Source organism: Dioscorea cayenensis, chromosome 1 (assembly GCF_009730915.1).
Source record: "Dioscorea cayenensis subsp. rotundata cultivar TDr96_F1 chromosome 1, TDr96_F1_v2_PseudoChromosome.rev07_lg8_w22 25.fasta, whole genome shotgun sequence".
NCBI lineage: Eukaryota > Viridiplantae > Streptophyta > Magnoliopsida > Dioscoreales > Dioscoreaceae > Dioscorea > Dioscorea cayenensis.
Genome location: NC_052471.1, coordinates 23,345,390 through 23,352,183, shown reverse-complemented (window position 1 = coordinate 23,352,183; position 6,794 = coordinate 23,345,390). Strand labels below are relative to the sequence as shown.

Sequence of the window (6,794 nt, the reverse complement as noted above, 5' to 3'; positions counted from 1 at the left end):
CCAGGACATAGTATAGAGTTAGCCACGGTTGACCTTAGATTTGGGACCATGTGCTTTAGAATTTCCACGACTCATTAAGCATTAGTTAGGAAGCATAATAGTTGATTATGCACTTGAAGCAATAATCCTAAAAGGAACACTATCAGAGTACCCCACTTTGATCGATTGCCTTTTCTCTCATTTATTTGTGCCTCTCTTTCTTATTTTCTTTAGTTTGTTTGCTGACAATGGCCCTTGCGTGTGACCCGCAAGTGCACGGGTTTGTCAAAGTAATAAATCCCAGGTGAGTGGGTATCGTATCCACAGTGGGTAGGGAATAAAAATAACAAGATTGATATCTAACTAAGCAAAGACGGAATAATGATTTTGTTGATAAAATATAATGATAGTAAGAATAAAAGAAACAAGAAAGAGAGAAGCACAAATAGATGAAAGGTAAGGTAATAGATAGAAGTGGGGTACTCGGATATTGTTCTACCTGCGACAATTGCTTCAATTGTAAAATAAACTATTATATCTCCTAATTGACGCTAAATGAGTCGTAAAAATCCTAAAACACATGGTTCCAAACCTAAGATCAAACATGACTAACTCTACGCTATATCCTGGTGGAGAAATCGATCAATCTCAACACCTCATAATGTGTAGACTTATAAGACACTCTAGAGATTCCATGTGATAAACCCTATTCCAATATATAGATATAACCCTTCGGTCCAGGGGAAAGACCCCTAGTCACAATTAAGCCCGAGGTGCTAAAGTCAATTCAACGCTTCACTCTGTTGCCTGTGTAACTAAGCCCCAGCGGAGGTCATCCCTTAGCTAATTCACTCTACTATGACCGCAAAGAACTCTTAGAATGTGGAGGTGGATAAATCAAATTGGAGGGGAAAGGGGACGCTCCGCTACTTCTCGACTCACCCCTCTCGACCCTCTCCAACCCTGCTTTGTCAAACCCTCATGGTGTGTCACTCATCCACAAAGGTTACCAAGATGGTCTGTCAACCCTAGTGTCACTATAAGGGAGAAATCATTCAACGAACATTCAAGATTGAAACTCAATTAGAAACATCAATTAAGAGAAGCATAATAAAAGGTTAATGAAAAAAAACCATCCTAGGGTTTACAAAATCCAAGTACCCAATAGGGGGTTTTGCTCTCCATGGAACAAGATACAATCAATAATGAAATCGAAAATAAAAACATGTAATCCATAGAAAAACCTCCTCGGTATTCATGTTGATGGTCTTGTGGAGTGGCCTCATCCTCTCCAAAGCTACCCCAATAACTATCTTCCGAGAGAATCACGGTGTCAAAGCCGGGGAACCACTCTAAAAGCCTTGCCAAAATACCTCTAAACACAAGCCGCCGGCCTCTCAAAAGATGCAATAGGCTTTAAATAGGCTGGAATCGGGCATCCACACTGCCTTGTGGATGTTTCACATGCCCCTTGTGGAATTTCCACACGGGCATGTGAAATTTCCACATGCCCATGTGGATTCTCTGGAATTCTGATTTTCGGTTGGCTATGAACAGTAACTGCTCAATAAATTGCTACAACAATTAACTATAGTAACCTGCTACAATACCCCCACCAAAAACACTCCTGAATCCACTTTTCATCGAGTTAACATAAACAGGCACACGTTTATGCCGTAGATCGCATCCCTTCTTCAATAAACGTGTTCATTGGTGAAGATCTTGCTATCATTGTGATAAGTGCTTTGTGTGATATGAATTCGAAGCATTCTTTCCATATGTTAAGCATTACCTTTCTCGGGTTTTTACACTAATATGTGTGTTTTTATGTTATTTTTATCCAGGTAGGGTTGTGAGGCTGATTATGAAGGAAAGAAGCCAATGTGGATCATAATGCACCGATTTTAGAGGAGATCTTGCCAAGGTTCAAACGAGAAGACATAGGTCGGGTGTGAGATGCTAGAGTGCATGCCCAACATCCTCGGTTTGAGTTAGCACTACCATTTTGGAGGGCAGCAAGGGCGGTCGTACCTCAAGCTTTCCGATTTATGCATATAGAACAAGATCTCCACCAACTTATCCGTCATTGAAGAAGCAAACCGATCCACGACATGAACGTTTGCCCGTTTCCATTACCTCTATGAAAATATGGATTCGGGAAGTATTTTAGGCCGGATACTGTAGCAGAGCATTGTAGCAACACTATAGCAAAATAATGTAGAAACCGCATTCACGGTACGGCGAGAAAAGCTGCGATGAAAGAGAATCCACGGTCGGGTATGAAATTCCACACGCCCGTGTGAAAAATCCACAGGGGTGTGTGGATCCCCGATTCCAACCCTATTTAAAGCCGATTCAGCCCAGATTTCAGCATTCTTTTCTCCATCTTGTCCCCAACTTAAGAGAGAGATTGGCTAGGGTTTTCAGAGGTATTGGCTAGGGTTTTGGAGAGGTTCTACGACTCCGACAAAAGACCATTTACGATGAGTAGAGGACCCCCTCGATAGTCGTGTCGATGGTCTTGTGGGGAGTCCTCTACTCGTCGTCCAAGGATTCCCTTGTCCGGTATAGGATACGCCTCGACAGAAGCTCCCCTACCAACCATCTTCATAAGGAATGACGATGTCAGAGCCGTAGAACCTCTCCAAAATCTTAGCCAATATCCCTCAAAACCCTAGCCGAAACCCTCTCTCAAGTTGGGGAATAGATGGAGAAAAGAATGCTAAAATCGGGGCTGAATCAGCTTTCAATAGGGCTGGAATTGGGCGACCACACGGGCCTGTCAATTTTTTACACACCCATGTGGAATTTCCACATGGGCGTGTATAATTTTCACACGCCCGTGTGGATTCTCTGAATTCCTGTTTTCTCGGCCGATTGTGAACAGTGCTGCTACAGCACTTTCACTATAGTGTTCTTCTACAGTACCTGGCCTAAAATACTTCCTGAGTCCATACTTTCATCGAGGTGATGCAAACAGGCACACGTTCACGTCGTGGATCGCTTTACTTCTTTGATGACGGACAAGTTGGTTTAGATCTTGTTCTATGTGCATAAGTCGGAATGCTTGAGTGTGACTGCCCTTGTACCACTCCAAATGGTTGTGCTAACTCAAATACGAGGAGGTTGGCACACACTCTAGAATCTCGCACCAGACCTATGTCTTCGCGTTTGAACCTTAGCAAGATTTCCTCCAAAATCGGTGCATTAAGATCCACATTGGGTTCACGTCGCTCGTGACTCGGCCTCACAACCCTACCCGCACACTTGAAGTAACATAAAAACACACATATTAATGAAAAACCTGAGAAAAAGTAATGCTCAACATAAGGAAATAATGTTTCAAATTCATATCACACAAGCACTTATCAAACTCCCCCACACTTAAGCTTTTATTTGTCCTCAAGCAAAAATTAAACATTCTGTGCATAGATGAAGGAAATATCGGAAGTGCTTGGCCTTAGGTTCACCAAAGTGTACAGAGAAAGCATTCTACAAGTAAGGGAAATTTCAACATTAAATATAAAAAATCAAAGCTCTAGCTAAAAACTTGAATAAAAAAGGACAACAAACCCGAAATTGTTTACTTGTGTGAACTCACTCAAAACAACCCAAGGAAAAAATCGCGTCTCTTGGAATTTTGTACATCCACACGGGCGTGTGGAAATTGCCCTACGATGCTGCCTCATTACGGAAAGCCACGGGCGTACACACGCCCATGTGCGCTCTCGAAAAAACTCCTCGCCGACTCTAACTCCTCTCGCCTGAGGCGTGTGGTAAATACCCACTGTGCAGCTGACCACGAGGGCAGCCCTTGCACTGTGGTTTCCTCAGACATCCGAGAAAATTTCCAAGTGTTCTACACGCCCGTGCGGAAATTCCACACGGGCGTGGACACGCACATGCCTAATTCACAGGGGCAGCCACGCGCCCCTGTGTTTTCTCGGGATTGAGAGAACTTTTCTGAATTATTTCGCACGGGCGTGTGGAAATTACCCACGCCCATGTGTGGTTCACAATGTCGCCCACAAGGGCGAGTCCACGCCCCTGTGTGCTCTCGGGATAATCCTCCCAACTCTGCAGTAATTTACACACCCGTGCGGAAATTAGCCACGGGCATGTGACATTCGCATGGTCCTTCACAGGGACAGCCGCATGCCCCTGTCTTCTCTTGATGAGCTCGCAATACATATACACTGGGGTGTGGAAATTCCACACGCCCATGCGTTTCCACTGGATGCCTTAGAAAAACCTGTAGGCTCTTCAGAAAATCTCTGAACAGGTTTACACACTCAGAGCCTACCCTATTATGCAAATTTTACCAATTAAAAACATGAAATAGAGCTCAAACGACCAAACTTCGCCAATTCCACATGAAAACACACGATGACTTTAAAAAAAACCCTCAATAAAATTGCAGCACAAGCATCTAAAAATCAAGACACCAACACTCCACAATTTATTCATGCAAAACACTACATTATTCAACTAGGAAAAATAGTAAACACTTGGGTTGCCTCCCAAGAAGCACTTGTTTAACATCACTAAGCTTGACGTACCTTATCTTACCTCACGGGGGTTCATAGATGAAGGTTGCCCTCTTACCCATGACTTGAAAGCTTGATGAGCACAATCTATTCAAAGTAGAGGGTGTATTATCGGGCTTAGGACCACCTAGCAATGATTCATCTAACTCCTTCCGTTTACGGATGTCTCCAATAGCCTTGGAGTGTTTCCGGTGGCGTCTCCTAGCCCTCTCCATTTTCTGGAGCACCTTCTTCAGGATCCCCGGGGTAGATGGTACTTCTTCCGTCGATCCGAGCATCACTACATCTTCATGTCTCTCCTTTTGGTCGAACAATCTTTCATACGGATACGAATTGAACATTTCCTGCATGTATTCATCAATAATCTCATCAGTAGTGACTAGAAAGTATAAAGTATCATCAAAATCAAGAGAATGCCACATGGCTTCAGCAAGGCGGTATGTGAGCTTGTCATCTCCAACTCTTAATGTGTGCTCTCCGCCGTCCATACCAATCAATGCTTTGGAAGTCCGCAAGAACGGTCTCCCAAGTATCAATGGTACATCTGCATCCTCGTTGACGTCTAGCACTACAAACTCAACCGGAAAAATGTACTTGTCCACCTTGACAAACACGTCTTCAATGATGCCTCTCGGATATCACACTGTTCGGTCCGCTAGTTGCAAAGTCATCCGAGTAGGCCTAGGCTCGCCCAAACCTAGCTTTTGAAAGAAGGTGTATGGCATAATATTGATACTGGCCCCTGAGTCCGCCAATGCTATTTCCTCACCTAGATTGCCAATATTACACCGAATGATAAAGCTTCCCGGGTCTTTCTTCTTGTTCGGCATGTTCTTTTGCAATACTGCCGAGTATGAAGCATCTAAAACCACTGAAGCACTTTCCTCCAACTTCCTCTTGTTAGTCAATAAATCTTTGAAGAAATTCGCATACTTAGGCATTTGGGCCAATGCCTCAACAAAAGGAATATTGATGTTGAGTTGCTTGAACAAACTCAGGAACTTCATGTACTGTTCATTCCCTTGGTCATTTTTCAATCTAGAGGGATAAGGGATTCTTGGCTTGAAAGGTGGGGGTGCCACCTCTTTCTCTTTGCTTGTTCCCTCTTCCACCTATATAACCTCAGGTGCGTGTTCTTTTGGCTTCTCAGTCGGAAGCCTACCTTCAACCTCACACCCACTTCTCAAAGTAATCGCCTTCACGTGCTCTCTAGGGTTGGTTTCTGTATTGCTCGGCAAGCTTCCATGTGGCCTTTCAGAGAGAGACTTGCAATTTGCCCACCCGATTTTTCAAGGTTATGCAAATAGGCGGTGTGGTTGCTGAGTGTAGCCTCGGTCGATTCAAACCTTGTATTTGCAGTTACTGCACAAATTGAGTCAAGTGCTTCTCTAAGTCATTCATTCGGGTTTCCAAACCTGAGACTCTGTTTTCCACCTGAGGGGCTTGTTGTTGTTGTTGTTGTTGGAAACCCGGTGGCCCCATGGCCTTTTGTGGACCCTGATTACTCCATGAGAAATTGGGATGATTCTTCCAACCCGAATTATAGGTATTGCTCTATGGATTTCCTTGAGGTCTCATGCCATTACCTACAAAATCAACGTTCTCCACTTAAGAAACATCACCGATAGAGATCGGGAAATCGGAGGGAGCATGTCCTCCATCACACCCGGTGCAATTAGTCATGGCTGCCACTCTATTTGAAGTTAGAAGATCTAACTTCTTACTCAAATTTTCCACTTGAGCCGCCAATGAAGTTACCGCATCTATTTCATGGAGACCGGCCACCTTTTTCTTCTCCCTAGCATTCCATTGGTAGCTGTTTAACCACATTTCTTCAATTAACTGAAGGGCCTCATCGGGGGTCTTGCTACCTAAGGTACCTCCTGCTTCCGCATCCAAAAGTTGCCTTGTACTCGAATTCAAACCGTTGTAAAAGGTCTAAACAATCATCCACTCCAGAAATCCGTGTTGCGGGCACTTTCTCAGGAGTTCCTTGAACCTTTCCCTTGTCTCAAATAGAGACTCCAATCCCAACTGGACAAAGGATGAGATCTCATTCCTAAGCTTTGCAGATTTTCCGGGAGGGAAATAACGGGCAAGAAAAGCTTGTACCATCTCCTCCCATGTGGTAGTCGATGCTCTAGGTAATGAGTGTAGCCACTGCTTCGTTCTCCGGTTTAGGGAAAATGGGAAGGCTCTCAACTTGATGGCATCATCAGTCACTCTGTTTATCTTTAGCATATCACACACCTTGAGAAAACTCTCTAT

The 6,794-nt window shown here is 44.0% G+C and overlaps 1 non-coding gene across 1 annotated transcript; it reads left to right on the top strand.

Moving 5' to 3' along the window:
* Positions 1-6,486: 6,486 nt before the first annotated feature.
* Positions 6,487-6,593, top strand: LOC120266900. The gene has a single exon (XR_005538306.1). It is a non-coding gene; the product is annotated as a small nucleolar RNA R71 (small nucleolar RNA).
* The last annotated feature ends 201 nt before the right edge of the window (positions 6,594-6,794 follow it).